The sequence below is a fragment of the Arachis duranensis genome, unplaced genomic scaffold (genome assembly GCF_000817695.3).
Source record: "Arachis duranensis cultivar V14167 unplaced genomic scaffold, aradu.V14167.gnm2.J7QH unplaced_Scaffold_73656, whole genome shotgun sequence".
Taxonomy (NCBI): domain Eukaryota; kingdom Viridiplantae; phylum Streptophyta; class Magnoliopsida; order Fabales; family Fabaceae; genus Arachis; species Arachis duranensis.
The window spans coordinates 277-15,000 of NW_026265071.1; the positions used below are offsets into that span (position 1 = coordinate 277).

General features: G+C 44.1%; 1 protein-coding gene across 1 annotated transcript in view; it reads left to right on the forward strand.

Moving 5' to 3' along the window:
* The first annotated feature begins 12,723 nt into the window (after nucleotides 1-12,723).
* Nucleotides 12,724-14,724, forward strand: part of LOC127744647 (ATP synthase subunit a-like) — a 3,397-nt gene continuing 1,396 nt past the window's right edge. The window contains exon 1 of the mRNA XM_052256776.1: nucleotides 12,724-14,724. This exon is cut by the window's right edge and continues 1,396 nt beyond it. The gene's annotated coding sequence lies outside the window, so the exon portion shown is untranslated.

Below are 14,724 nucleotides of genomic sequence, written 5' to 3' on the forward strand. Positions count from 1 at the left end.
GAGCGGTAACTGGTCAAGTAGAAAAGAAAGTGTATCTATTTCATCTGTTCATTAAGTATAAGAAAGACCTCTTTCTTTCTTATTCTTATTGTTAGGCTGACTTAAGAGAAGGTTAAAGACTAACAAAGACAGGAAAGGCGGAAAAAGAGATCGGGATGTGATGTGAGATTCCTAATTCAAATGAAAGGGATGACCAGAGAGATATGCTCACAAAGTGCTTTGCCTGTCATCGATGGCAGAAAGACTAACTCTTCCCCTTCTCTTAGCCCAATCCGTTAGACAAGGGTGCGGTTTTGCGGTCACTCGTTCCTCGCTTTTGCCACAAATGCATCTTGTGGGCAGGTTCTCATCTTTTGGGCCTGCTTGCTCTCACCCGATAAAGCGCGATACGCGGAACCAAGATCGATATAAGATATTGGACGGTCTTAGGGGCCCACGTAGCTCATGCCGGCCTTGCTTGAAAGTCCCACTTATCTTTCATCCATCTCTAGCAGCCAGCCAGCCCTTAACACTCTCGTTCTAGGCCAGGAGTAACCATTACTTCCCCGGCTAACAGTGAATTAACTCTAAGTCTCAATCTCTGTCTATCTTTCTATCTGTCTCAATTCCCTTAGTGTCTCTGCTTGAGTAGTAGAATCATTTTGACTTTATGGCCAAAAAAGTTAAGGCGTTCTCGGCCCTTCTCGCTTATGGTGAAAATGGTCCTCTCTTATTGACTTGACTTAGCCTTTCCCAGGTTTTCTTCTTTCCTTGGCTTGGTGGGAAGGAAGGGCTAATAATAGTGGTATCTGGCCTCTTTCGAAATGGGAAGAATAGCATAGTAAACAGTTACCCGAATGTCGACTGAAATGACAAGAAATGCTGCGATTCGACTCGAGCAAGAAAGAAGCCGATCATTGAATTGAAAGATTCGCGTACTTACGGCAACATAGGAATGGAGTCGCGAATGAAGTTCCGATCATGGCTTCTACAACAAGAGAAAAGAGGTTTCGGGTGGCAACACTGCTAACACGACTGTGAATAATGTACCCACTAAAAAGAAAGAGAAGCGATGAATGCCCTGCTCCTGGAAAGAAGAGATGTTTTTCCTTCCACTCACGGCACACTGACTCTATCCCATCTTCTCTACATCAATGCACTCACTCCGGTCCAGGTATGCTGACTGGTCCGTTAGCGTTAGGACCAGGGAAAGACTGGGAACTGGGAGGAAAGCATGCTTTTACCGCTTTTTACATGCTACCATGAGTTCAGAGTCGACAAGAGGAGGTACTCACTTCAATCTACAATCGGCGGTGGGAGCTCTTTGCTTTTGAGTCAAGATATTACGAAGTGGAAAGTCCTTAGCACGGGCTATATAAGGCACCAATCAATCGATAAAGCACTGCTAAAGCTCAGGTAGGATGAGTTGTACAGCCGGAGAGAAGAAAGAGAATGATCTAGGCATGTCGATGGGGGCAGAGGCATTCATTCTGCTCTCAAAGGCATTCCATTTTAAGTCTTCTTATAATTTATAAATTGCAATTTATCAGCTTAAACCTCTTCCCTGATTCGCGATTACGTAAGTAAGTCGGTGAATGCTTTCTTTTGGAGCAGGAGAACGTAATTGGCATCCATTACCATTAGCTCTGTGACAAAGCACGACATCTATGAAAGCAGTGGGCGAAGCCCTAGGAAGGGGAGACGGCCGGCCCAGTGACAGAGTCTTGAGGCTGGAATCCAACGGCAAGGGAATGCCGCTAAGACAATTCCCCGATCCGGTCGTCTTTCAAAGACCTCATTCAGACCACGAGCTCTTTCTTTTCTCTCATACATCCACTTCTGGTGTGGCCCAACCTTCTTTGAAATCCCCACGGTTCTCGGGCGATAGAGGATTTCATAGTTCCATAGGTAAGCAAATAAATGCTTATCTCATTTTTTAATGCATACACCTGTTGGGCTGGGGTCCAACTTCTTTCTTGTAATGGACTTGCCTACATATCCGATTCAACCTCGGAATCAAGCCCATGTAGTTCAGTTCTATTCCCTTTTTTTTAAAGTTCTGAAATCTTTCATTCCCTAACGCAACCATCTCATCTATAAAAGTGTTCCAAACGGAACAATTCCTTTTTCCTAATAAGCGTCTTATTCTTCGGAATTGTTCCAAACGTGTATCTATGTCTATTTCCCAAGTATCGTACAGAGCCATGTTCATAGCAGGCTTCATATCTTTCTTTTCATTCTCAGTGAGCAAAATTCCTTTCTGTTCAAGTAAAGCACTAGCTTTTTCCACTATAAGAGCTTCCTCATTTTCGCAACTTGTAATGATTGCATCGACAGCTCTATATATAGGGTCCTCTGTCCCCGGGTCGAGCTGAGGAAGGGGGCGGGGGCGGGCAACCTCATCTTCCTCCTCTGCTAAAACGTTGAGGTCGAAGGAGGTCCAACCCGAGCTCGAACCTTCGTGTGAACCCACACCCACTATGGAGTTGGATCCACCGGAGGAATGGCTAGTAGTCGGCAGCACCGGGAACAGGGAAAGATCTAAGAATTGAGAAAGAGAAATAAAGTTGTACAGGGTGAATCCAACGCGTACACAAAAATAGTAAAACAAGGCCCGTTGAAAAAAAGAAAGAATTTTTCGCAATTTGGGTTTAGTAATAAAGAACAAATAAACTTTTACTTCCCAATCATCTGGGAGATAGACCTTGATGAGAATATAGAAAGTGAAGAGGAAAAGGCAGAACCAGAAGAATTGTGTGAAATAAGTCAAGTGGGCCAGTTGAGGCATGATTGATTCAGACAAAAGAAATTCCCTCCATACAGACTGAACCTGGTATGGTTAAAAGCAAGCCTGCAGGACTAGTGTTTTGACTATAGAGAGTTGTGGTTGGTTGTTGACCAACAAATTATGCTATGCATGGGACTCTTTTTTCTCGTTGCTAGGCTTTCCACCAAGTTTCGATCTTAGCCGAACGAGGGTTGCTTAACCGATCTCATACTTTTTCGAGTAACGATTAGGGGATTTCCTAAGGGCTATTAATGGTCTAGTCTCAATCAGGGGCGCTACCAATCCCCTTTGATTTTTAGGTTCCAGTAGGTCGAAAGGCTTTCTGATCAATCTCTCTGCCTGACAAATCCCTAGCTCAAAGCAGCGTGCCTTGTCGCTACAAGCCTCAGGGGCACAAGCGCTTTCTAAGTGTTTTCTCACTTGGTCGATCTGGCAGTTCATTTCAGTTCGGTTTCGAAATAGATAGCTATCAAGCTGGTGGGACTGGAACTCAACCTGCAAATGTAGTAAGTCAGGGTCTCTTCCCCGGCCCAGGTCGTATGAAACCAGCTTCTAAGCCTACTTTCTGGTATGCCCATTAGCGCCCGTGTTCCAAGTGGTCGTGGTCCAAACAAATTAGATAAATGACCACAACAAGTGGCTGGAGTCCCGTGTGACTTGGGAGCGGGGAATGGTACAAGAGCCTCAACAGGTCTCATATCGGAGAATGAATGCTACGATATGGCAATCTCTCGTATAGAATAATAGATCCGCACATCTATTGATTGACTTGAGGACTGAGGGACTTATTTTGTCGAGAATCTATTAGCCACCCGCTCATGAACCTTTCTCCTACTTCCTTTGTTACTCTCAAATAAGCACACCCACACGTGCTGCTTACCGGAAAGGATGTACCGCCTCTGGCTCGCATTCCGTCCCAGTTCCTTACCCCCTGTGGGTGGGGATAATAAGTGACTTGCTCTAATGCACCTTTTACCTAGCCCTGTCATTCTTCATTTCATATTCTTTCGTTTCAAGAAAGAAAGAGTTTTTAAGTCCATCCCAAAGATTTGCCACCACTACTTCCGGAGTGGACCGCTTTCGAACAAGATGGAACGGTCTTTCTTTCTTCAAAGGCCGGCTTATTACGCCGCTAACTTACCTAACGTATAAAGATCGCTTTCAATGCGGTGACCGATAGCGAAGTACAATAGCCGTGTGCTCTAAAGCTAGTCAGGAGCTTTTACTCTTTCAACGAGTCGAGTCAAAAGTGGATACCCTTGTTGAGTTCTCTATTGGCTCTCCCAGAAAGCAAAGTCGATTGATATGTGCAGAAGGTGAGCAGTTTCGATGTTCATGACCACGTGATGGAGGTAAAAAACGTGGTGGCTCAAAAAAAGATTTGAAAGGAGAAACAAGATCCAAAGGAAGATCGGATGGTAGCTGGAATGATGTCATAGACGAATCATTAGAAAGAGTGGCTTGAAAGATGAAGCAGTTGGCGATGGCATCGGTGTGTTGCAATCGAATTCAATGGTGGGATTGAGCTTGTACAGTCGGCGGGTCGCGAGTACCCTTAAGAGTGAGAAATTGGCTACCAAGATCCAATTGAACCGTGGACGTGCTGTAATCAGCTACATGGGGTCCCATGGTAGCTAAGCAAGAGGCTCCGATAACCACGTCAGTCCCCGCAACTGGTAAAACATAAGCTGGAAAAGTCAAAGTATGGCCCTGAATCTGCACCTGAAAATCACGTACAATCCCGTGGCCCTTCTGTGACCACTCCCCACCATAACCCTCAGGGATGGCATGGGCTCAACCGGTAATTTCAAATGAGTGGCGAGACGTGGCTGAATGAAATTGTCGGAACTTTATTCAATAAAGTCCAATTTGCACTGTAAGGCCACCGACGGTGCCCGTAAATCAAATAGTAGCAGCGCCCGTGGAAAGCATGTAAAGAGAGATGATGCAAAGTAGGGGGTTCAAAAGTCAACCAAAACTCAAGCCCCTCTTTAGAGTAAAACCAAGTCGTTTTGTTCCACTTTGAAGCATGACCGGCACCGGTGCTGCTGCAACGGCCATCAACGGCAACAAGTGGCATCATTGGATGAAGACTTCCGCTTTAGGTGAAAAAGGGTGCGGATGCGTCTTTGACTTCCTGTTTGCTCGGAAGAGAGCCATCCATCTTTGATTCCTTCTATAAGGAACTCTGGGTTACTTTTTCGGAAATCTCCGCTAAGATTTAATCTAAGCGATCGGTCGAATATTGAGTTTCGAGCCGCTGGAATTGAATACTATAAAGTAAAGACTGAGGTGAACCCCGTCTTTTAGACTCTTACAAAATTGCGTAAAGAAAGAAAAAGAGAAGGGATGATTGATGTCTTCACACTCCATCCCTGTATCGGAGACCTTCTTTCGTCTACCCTTTCCTGGGACTCCCTCTCAGGTTGATCTGGTTCACTCGTTGCATCAGACCTTCCGTCTTCTCTTTCCTCATCAGGATAGATCGAATCGAATGGGAAACCTAAGCGAATCAAAAATATCACTACAGACTGGGAAATTTCATCCATTTCAATTAGATGCCGGTTCTTTCCTGAAACTAGCTGCCAGAACTGGGCTGGATAGGGTGTGCGAAGGGGATGGCTTCTATTCAAACTCTCTATCATCGTATGTAAGAAGAGAGTTCCGTGACTTCCGAGCTGAGCTTGTGACCCAAGGTAGGAATCGAGTTAAGGAGCTTTTCTGCTATGAAATTAAAGCTGCAAGGTCAGTCTTTTCTTTCTTTTAGGAAGGCTCCCACGTACCATTGATTTAGCTGAATTAGCTGTTGCCGTCGGCGCTCTTCCTGAAGTGAAGAAGGAAGAGCTTCTTCTCAAAGCCCTTTTTCGTCCTTCTATGTCTTAGATGGGACCTGACTTATTCAAATAGGGGCAGCCCTCCCGCTGAGACTAGCCTCGCTCTCGTTCGGCTCATCCTTCTGCTCCCTATGAACATCCTTGCCGACTGAGACCAGGCTAAGTAGTTTCTTCCATCCAACTTCACAGTAGTGATCATCAAACTGGAGTGGTCACTCAGCCTGCTTCCCATGGGTGTGATCGGCTTCTGGGTTGGCCCGGTTACGTTACTTGAGGTCTCCTCCGCCATAGGTAGGGATTTGAACAGCTTAAGAGACTCTATTTCTCTAAAAGAAGCGTGTGGTAATGCTTAAACTCATATACATCAACCAAACACCACATCCACAAACATAACTAAAAATATTCATCCTGGAATGTTAAGCATAAGAAAACAACTCTAAAAAGCCTTCTCAGTCGCCGGAAAAAGATGCTGAAAATCGAATAAGTTGTTCAAGATGTTTGGTTGCAAATCTCTTGCTACTCCTCTTGTAGCAAATGAAAAATGGATGAAAGAAGGTGTGATAATGCCAGTCGAAAGACAATGACTCAGAGTTCTTACTCTTGTTCCAAAGGAAGCGAGTGACTCTAGGTCTTCTGGAAAGGTAGTTAAGTTAGCGAGTTAAGTTACCCGAGGCTAATTCAAATCACTCTTCTTTCAGCCCTTGTGACTATGCTTTTTGTGGTGAACTTTTGTCGACTCTTCACTCTTGGGAACAATAATAGCAATGGTTTCATAAGCTGTGAACTCATCTTTATTCTCTCACCTGTAGGCGAGTGAGTGACCCAATGAAAACGAGGGGAAGAGATCACGTCTCAGCCCAAGGCTACTTTACATAGCTATGATTCGATCTCTCAAGATCTCAGATTCGGATTTGATGCTTTTCATCTCTGTTAACGAATGCTAATCCACTGACTTTTTATCCCCTACTTCAGGAATTAAAGTCAGTCTCAGTCTGCTTTGTTCAGTTCACTCGGAGTTTCGTCTTTCTGAAAGAGTCAGATCACTTCCTTTAACGAACGGGAGCAAAAACTCCCTTTACTTATTCTTCTACCACCCCTGCTTCCCCTTCTCCCCCGGGAGATGAGTCAGACTCGGGCTATTTGAACTAGAAAAAAAAGGCGCGATTCTCCCTTGGGAGCACTAGAATCCGAATCTCTTTCTCTTAATAATACTATAAAAAATTCTTATGCCCATCTCTCCAATCTTTTGTTAATTGGCAAGGCTCCTCGAACCTTCTTTTAGAGCTTCCCCTTTCTCTGGGTAGACTTACTCTGGATACAAAGAAGACCAAGCCTAGCGACTGTCATACCTGGTAAGTCCATCTCTCGTTGTTCGGTAGGATCTGGAAAAAGCATGCCATGAATGACTCTAGCCCTCGGCTCACTGAACTACAGGGGTTTCTATCCATATTAAATGAAAGCGGGTGTGAACTCCGACCTTCCCCTCTAGCCAAGTTAAGCTTTTGCAGCTCTATATCCAATTCCTACTGCTAAGCAAGCCCACCTTCAAGCTAGTCGAACTAGAGCCTTATCCCAATGAGAACCAAGAGAAGAAGGAAATTGGATTCCCAAGGACACATCTATACTACGCTATTCCTCGGATTTGATTCTTTCTTCCTTTTTTAAAAGAAATTCTCTGCCCCACTGTCTGTGGTAAGTCAGCCAGGTTGGCCTGTGAATCCAGCTTTCGATCGCTTACTGTATTCTCTGTTTTGTCTCGCCTTGAGCTTGCGCCTGGTATTCATTCTTTTATGCCTTTCACCCGGTAAGGACTTAAACAATCGAAAACGGATGAAATAGCTTCGGAGTCGGGAACTGCGCATATTCCAACAAGACCATCAACTGCGGGTAGGCTTCAAGCTCCTACTCATAGCCGCTCTATGTACTGAACTAAGACAGTAAGGACATTCTCTGCCTCAAGTCCCATAGCCTATTCTAAGGCAGCTTATTCTGGGCATTCATCTGCAGCTACTTTTCTTTTTCTACGATACCACAAAGCAAATTCAACTTCCTTCCTGGGCCCCTGTAACGGAACACCAACCCAATCTCGAAAGGAATCAGTACACTTCACTCGATCCATCCACGAATGTTTAGCACTCCTCCACCCTCTGCTAGCAGCTTTCTTCTCTTATGTATGAGATTTTCGCAAACAAAGGTTCAATGTACATAGACGACCAAGTAAGTTGTTGTGAAGTGCCCCATGGCTTTGGAATAGAATAGGCGGGAGTAAGCAATAGAATGAGTTATCTCGGGCTGATCTGAAGAAGGCTGTAACTTCCTATTAGACTCTTTTACTCAGTAACTTCACGGGGAATTAAAGACCTTGTCTTGTAAGGAATCCTAATAGAATCTAAGGCTATGCGGCCGAGGCATCTTCTCAATCATCACTGGAAGGGGAAAAGACAATAGCAATGAAGTCTAGGAGTCACTTCTTTCTAAGGCATTTCATCATCCTGAATCTATTCAACTTACTCTTAATCTTCACTTTGATCAATAGACGGCCAGAGGGCATTGGAATGGAGGAGCTTTCCTAACTCTAACTAGAAAGCCTGTAACTGCAACTTAAGCCTTCCATTCTTCTTACTTTCTTCCTTGTCTACTATATCTGCGGAAGTCTGGGCTAAGAGATATATAAAGATGAATGTCATCCTGTCGGGCTTGGATTCCTTGCCTACCTAACTTCCCGGGGAATGGATTCACCGGGTTTAGTAATTGAAGCCTAGAACAGAGGCGGGATGAGCCTTAGGATCAGTTGATAAAGGATCTGATTCTCATTCACCCAAAGCTGTAACTCCTCACTTTTCGCTAGACACTAGTTCCGTGGGGAAGAGACGATCTGATTCTAAATTCAATGGCATATCCTCTAAAGGTCGTGGGAATAGCAGAGGTTGGAATAGAATCCCTGGTGAGACTTAACTCTGGCTTCTGCCTTGGGAGTGCTCTAGCCTTCTCTTTTTGCCGAGGCTTATTGGTTGTTCTTTGTTCCATTTTCTACGGGCTTTATGGCCGTAAGGAATCATAATCTCATCTAAGGATGACTTGCGTCCCCAACTCTTAGTTTCGAACTGGCTTTCCCACCTTCTCTGATTAAGGAGGGGAGGAGGACTAGGAATAGAAGAGACTGGAATAAGACGTTCTTCACCTGGTTTAGGAAGAGCTGACCTCCGGAAGCTCTAAGTCCTGACTTTCGTCTAGAAGCTCTAAATCTGCTCCTAATGCTACTGCCTTATAAGTCTGCGCTCGTTCGACTTCGAAATGCTTTCCTAACTCGGAATCGGCCTTTCCTAAGTCAAGAGATCGAAGAGGCTTTCATGCAGCTCTTTATTCTTTATGAGTTCCTGGCCTACCAACTAGCCAGTTTACCTGCCAGGCGTGTATTTAATATACAAATTAAACAACTGACTTTGACTTCAATACCCAGGTTGGAAGATCATAGGCGGGCATTTGAGCTCCGCACCCGATGGTTCTCTTGGATTAGGGCCTCTAACTTCACCCTAGACGACTGAACTCCTGGACTTCATTCTACTGCTGTAGGCTCTCGTAAGTCAATATCAAGATCTCTTCCTAACGGCCTAATAAAAAGTCTTAATCTCAGGCCGTAATGCTCATACCATATCATACAAAGCTGGAAAACCTCCACAGGAAGTAAGATTACCGCCTTCCCAGGCCTACAAGAATAGACGAAGCTAGCTGGTCACCTGCTTTCGGTAACTCATGCGAACTCTCTCCCCGGGTATACACAGACCACGACTAGAGCAAGCATCCTTGCACACTACTTAAGAAATCTCTCTCGGGAATCCTGACTTGAGCTTTAAAAGAGCTATAAGACGAATCCTTTGATTCTTCTTTCCTTAACAGATGCTTTAATTCAAAGTGACTAGAGGTGCTTAACAGAGCTGTTATAGCGAACTTTTCTTTAGCAAAGAACTTTCTCTTTGTTTTGCTTAAGGCTTACTTTATTGTTACACTGTAACTAGGTCAGATTGTAACTGTAACCCTTGCTTGAGTCGACCCTAATGCTGCTTTCTTATATGGAGAATTCGATCGAGAAAGTGACATGGAGCAGCCACAAGGACAAGGCAAAGCTCACCCTGATTACGATTATGTGTCAGAATTGAGAAAAGCTATGTACGGGTTAAAGCAAGTCATCAAAAAGAAGGAATGCCCCAACCACGATTAAGCGCTACTTTGGCCAGGGTGGCTCAAAGCCTTTTGTAGACAGGCCCTGTCCTGTGCCCTATTCACTAAGATCTTCGAATTAGCCCTGACCGGGCTTACCTCACTAGTGGAATTCCGATTCCGGTATTCTATCTATTCACCCTCAGATCACTGAAACTCGCTTTCAAGCTGAGGTCATCGTGTTGGAAGGTCTTCTTCCAAGGATGAGGCTTGACTCGGGTAGGGACTGCTAAGTCCGCTACTTTGGTTTGGAAACCTCCAGAGGTGCCGAAGGATCATACGCTTCACAGAAGGAAGAGATAGAATCCAGCTTTTATTTGTTATCAGGAGTGCAAGTTCCCCACATCGCTCCGGTTGGAATTAGAGAAACTAAGTTCGTTTCGGTATGAGAAAATAACCAATCCTGAATAAGGGATAAGTCAGGCGTGTACAGATCGTTAAGCCCTTTGAATTTAGTGTGAAATGTGTAGTTTCAAAGTAGCTAAGGGAAGTTTGGTCGGAGACCTGATCTTTGGTCATATAGCCGAGAAGTCTGGTACTCTATTAAGAAAAGAATTCCCTGACCGTCTGTCATGTCATATGCGCTGCCCATATCCTGAGCCTGCTTCGGCCGGGACTCCATAACGGAGATCTTCTTTTACACGCGGACCTAGTTTCCACCAACCCAGATGTACCCGATTAAGTGATGACACTGACGGTACTATCCTTTTTTTTTGCTTAGGGCCGGATGCTTAGTTTCCTTCTAACTTAGTACTGATCCTTATTGTCCGATTTGCTTTCTTAGTGCTGACACCCTCGTATGCCGATCTTACAATGAAGCGGCAGAAGAACCTATTTTACAGTAATCTATCTGGAACTTCAGAAAAAGACTGGAAAGTAAGGAACGAAGTGCTCGACCTACAGGGAGAGGTTGGGAGCTTACTTAGTGCTTGTGCTAAGGAGGATTTCGTACTTTTCTAGTCTCTGACCGAACTCCCTACTCTCTTAGGTTGGATCTTGGAAGCGTCGATGTTAATGATCTCTTCTCTTGTGGCTTGACTGCTATCCTTTCACCAAAGAAAATCGTACTTCCACGGGGAAAGGCTATAAGGGGAGTTCCCCTAACAAAGCTTGCTTGGATTTAGTCTTTCCATTACCTATACCATCTTTCAGTCATATTCCCGCTCCATCGTTTATATTATAACTGATGGCAAAAGAAAGAGAGATTTATGTGCCTATCTCATGTGGTTTTGAATCTAGATTAAGGTCCTTGGTAAGTAAGTGCTTTGAAACAAGAATTTTATTAGCCTGACTCTAACAAGTAAGCAAGTAAACCACCTTAGGCTCCCTCAAAAGTCTTAAGTTTCACTTAACCTTTATTCCGATTTCGCTTACTGGCTTCCTTTGGGGCTCTTTTTTAGCCCACCTGAAAGTGCCAATACGGGACCTTGTGCCTTAGCACACATGCATGCTCTTTCTCTTCCTATTCCTCCTTTATTATTAAGCCCTGTTGACATGTAGGGCATACTCTTCTTTTTTGTCAATTGAGCCGCTTTCCCTCATTCCACTCGTCCATCCTTTTCCATTCCACTACTTTACATCTTAGCTCGTCTCTGTCTTCGTCTTTGTGTCTGCCGATTCAATTGATGCTGCGAGACTGAGAAGGATGGCTCGACGTGGATCCATCCCTATTCTTATTTTCTTCCGAGTTCTACATTCTTCAATAGAATAAAAAGTAGCTGCCAATCGCTTAGTTCCGAGTTCAGATTTTGCCCTTCTTCAAGAGTGCCCTTTCCCCAGCCTCCAATCGTCTCAGAAGAGAAGACTAAGCTCAGACGAATTGCAGTCCGCCCCGGCCCCTCCTTAGTAGTGACTTTGGTCAGGAAAGGGAATAGGGCAATAAATAGAGCTTCGGCTCAGAATTAGACCTTCTGTAGACGGAACTTCAGACTTCTGGATAGGCCTGAGAAAGCCTAGACCAAAGGTGCCTAATAGCCGAGCCAGACTCATCGTCATACGGCTAGGGCAGTGAGCTCAGTTCAGGAACTTTTCTTCGACCTTGGGTAAGACAAGGTGATCGGAGGGGTTACGGATGAAAGAGCACGGTTGGGAGCTCAGGCTACTACTACCTCTTCTTATACTCATAAGAACCTGAACAAGAGGAAGGAGCCTTGCCTATATAAAGTATAGTATTCGCCCTCACTCACAGGAAGATTCGAACCCTAGCTCGACTCAATCGATGACTGAGCCTACCATGATTGAAAGACTTCCTCCATGGCATAGCTCACTCTTAAATCCCTCTAAAGTGTTGCTAGAAAAACTGCGATTTCACTACGATCTTGTCCAGCCACCGCTCACTGAGGCAGAGATGAAAGACATTTTCATATACACTAATCGAGAAGGGTCCGAAAGAGAATTCATACTACCACAGACTCAGCCGCTGCAGCAGTATCCTCATCAGATAGAAATTCAGATACGACTCTTTTCGACATATGTTTAACTAGCCTTCGGGTGGAAAAAGATTAGCAGTTAAAGGAGCCGCATCCAAAGCAATGAAATTGTGTTGCGGAAATGAGTAGACTCTTGTGGTAAATTTACTGGTATTCAATCAATTAGGTAACTCTTAGCAAGTGCTACGCGTGCTTCGTACTATATAGAAGTATGGGAATTTTTCCTCTTATTTATTTTATTTATAAAACCATTTTTTTATTACGATTCTGCTAATCCTTATGCTCTAACTAGTCTTAATATTCTAGCAGCAAATTACAAAGAAATAACTAAAAAAGAAAGGGTACCCACTTGAAGTGGTTTTAGCGGAGAAGAGGAAAGTGATAGCTACTCATGAGCAAGAAGTATCCATCCTTTTTTTTTTTCTTATATATTTAATAAAAAGTAAAGAAGCAACAAAGTGGAAATAATAAGGGCAGGAGTGGCTAGGCCCGAAACGAATGATGAGCTAACAGGCTGAAACCTTCCCACTAATCTATATGAGGAGTGCGCCTTTTCTATAACAAGTTCTCCAATGAGTAGATTTGTTCATTATAAATCCTTCTTTTTGCAGTTAGTTTCGGGGTGAAAGCCTATTACCAGACAGAAAAGGGGGTTTCTTTTCTATCTATTCCCTTTTTTTTTAGTGCCTGTCTGCTCTTTTTGCCTGAAGCTTGAAAGCGGAGGATGCCCACAAAACAAATCCCGTGCTTGCGCATGAGAAGAGGCTGAAATAACGCTTAATATATACTTCAAAAATACCATACCCCTACGCTTTTCTAATCAGTGTCTTCCTAGCCCATTCATTACCTTCTTCTTCTGAGATGGGATGACGAGAATATGCTCTGCAGATGTTTTCATTTCAGGAAGAAGGTGTTATCAAGGAGCGAAGGGACGAAGGCAAGAGAAGAGGTCTAGGTCTTTGCTGCTTGACTGCGTCAAAGCTTGAAGTGACGAATACGCTTTGATTGAATCAGAAATGAACTTATATAGCGGAGGAAGAGCAGAAGCTGTGTCGGTTCTTATTTCCCTTTGGGAGTGACTTTAGCTACTATTAGTCTAGAAGATAGAAGATAGGATTGGAATAGCATAGTCCTACTTCCTAGTCCTAGTAGTCTTAGTACTCACTACTAAGACTGAGACTTACTACTAACTGAAGTAGACTGACTTTTTTCCTCGTTATAACATAACAGAAGCGGCTTCGTAGGACCTCTGTTCGCTAATCCATCATCGTATATGAGACTGACTTTCTTGCTTCTTTTAGACAGTCCACCAGTACTAGTTTGAAACCTGTCCGCTGCCTCACCTTAGGAAAATTATTCCATATAGGAATGAAGAAAGGCCATGATAGGAAAGTGAAGTGACTGTAGGGGGAATGCTTTTTTTCTTCCCTAGCAATTAGCAGAGCGAGGGGAAAGGATAAAGGGTGCAAAGTTCTTACCCACTTTATCTAGTAGGTCTTTCTTGTTTATACAGATGTGACATACTAGAAACCTTGCCAAAAGACTGAGGCAAGGAAAATAGTCCTTCCTGTTAAATAAGTAAATTGAAAATGAAATCAGCGTGGTAAACAGACACCCATAAGTCCTCTAAAGAGTACGTTATTTATTGGTTTACTTGTCTATTCTTTTTTTATACTAATAAAGATCAAATACCTATCCCAAGGCCACGTCTGTCCCAAGCTGGAAAAGCCATAGCTCAGATTATGCTCCTTGAAGCCTGGTTTCTGGAAAGGGGTCGAAATCTCCAAGGCATGCCAAAGCCTGCCAATCGCCGGTTGGGTCAAAAGCTGATGAGCGATTTTGATTGAGTTTTGAGACAAGCAAGCTAGTTGAAAGACTCTCATTCCGTCATGATGCTCTTCTCTTCAGCAGAAGAAGGAGAGAAGGGGCTCTTCAGTGGCTTATTTCCTTCACGGTGATTGAAAGACGGACGTGGGGGCTATCACTTTCTTTTCAACGCTTCAACCTGCTTCATCTATCGTTAGGGCTCGGTGAGAATCTTACCTACCTTCCTTTTCCCCTGTTGTCTTGTCTAGCTTTAAAATAGAACTTCTCTAGCGCCTCAAAGAAAAAGGGCTCCGTAACTCCTTTCACACTAAGCTAATTCAAGTGCACTAAGCAAAATGAACCCTAAAGCTTCAGCTGCTATCCGTGACAAGGTGGTATCAGAGCCTTGCTTCGAGGAAGCCTGGTTCGAGCTTGGTTCGTGGGAGCGAGACTACTTGTGGGCAAGCATGTCTGGCATGACTGAGGAAGTTGCTATCAACATGTAGGGAAGGGGAATCCCAACCTCCTCAGCAGGGAAGCAAGAAGGGACGAGGTCATAGTAAGTGCTGAGGACCTTGCTTGCTAGTCTATCTGTGAAAGTAAGTTTCTGCATTGGAGGCTGAACATCTACGAGCCAGCCGTCTTCAAGACATTACGTGAGAAGGAGAAA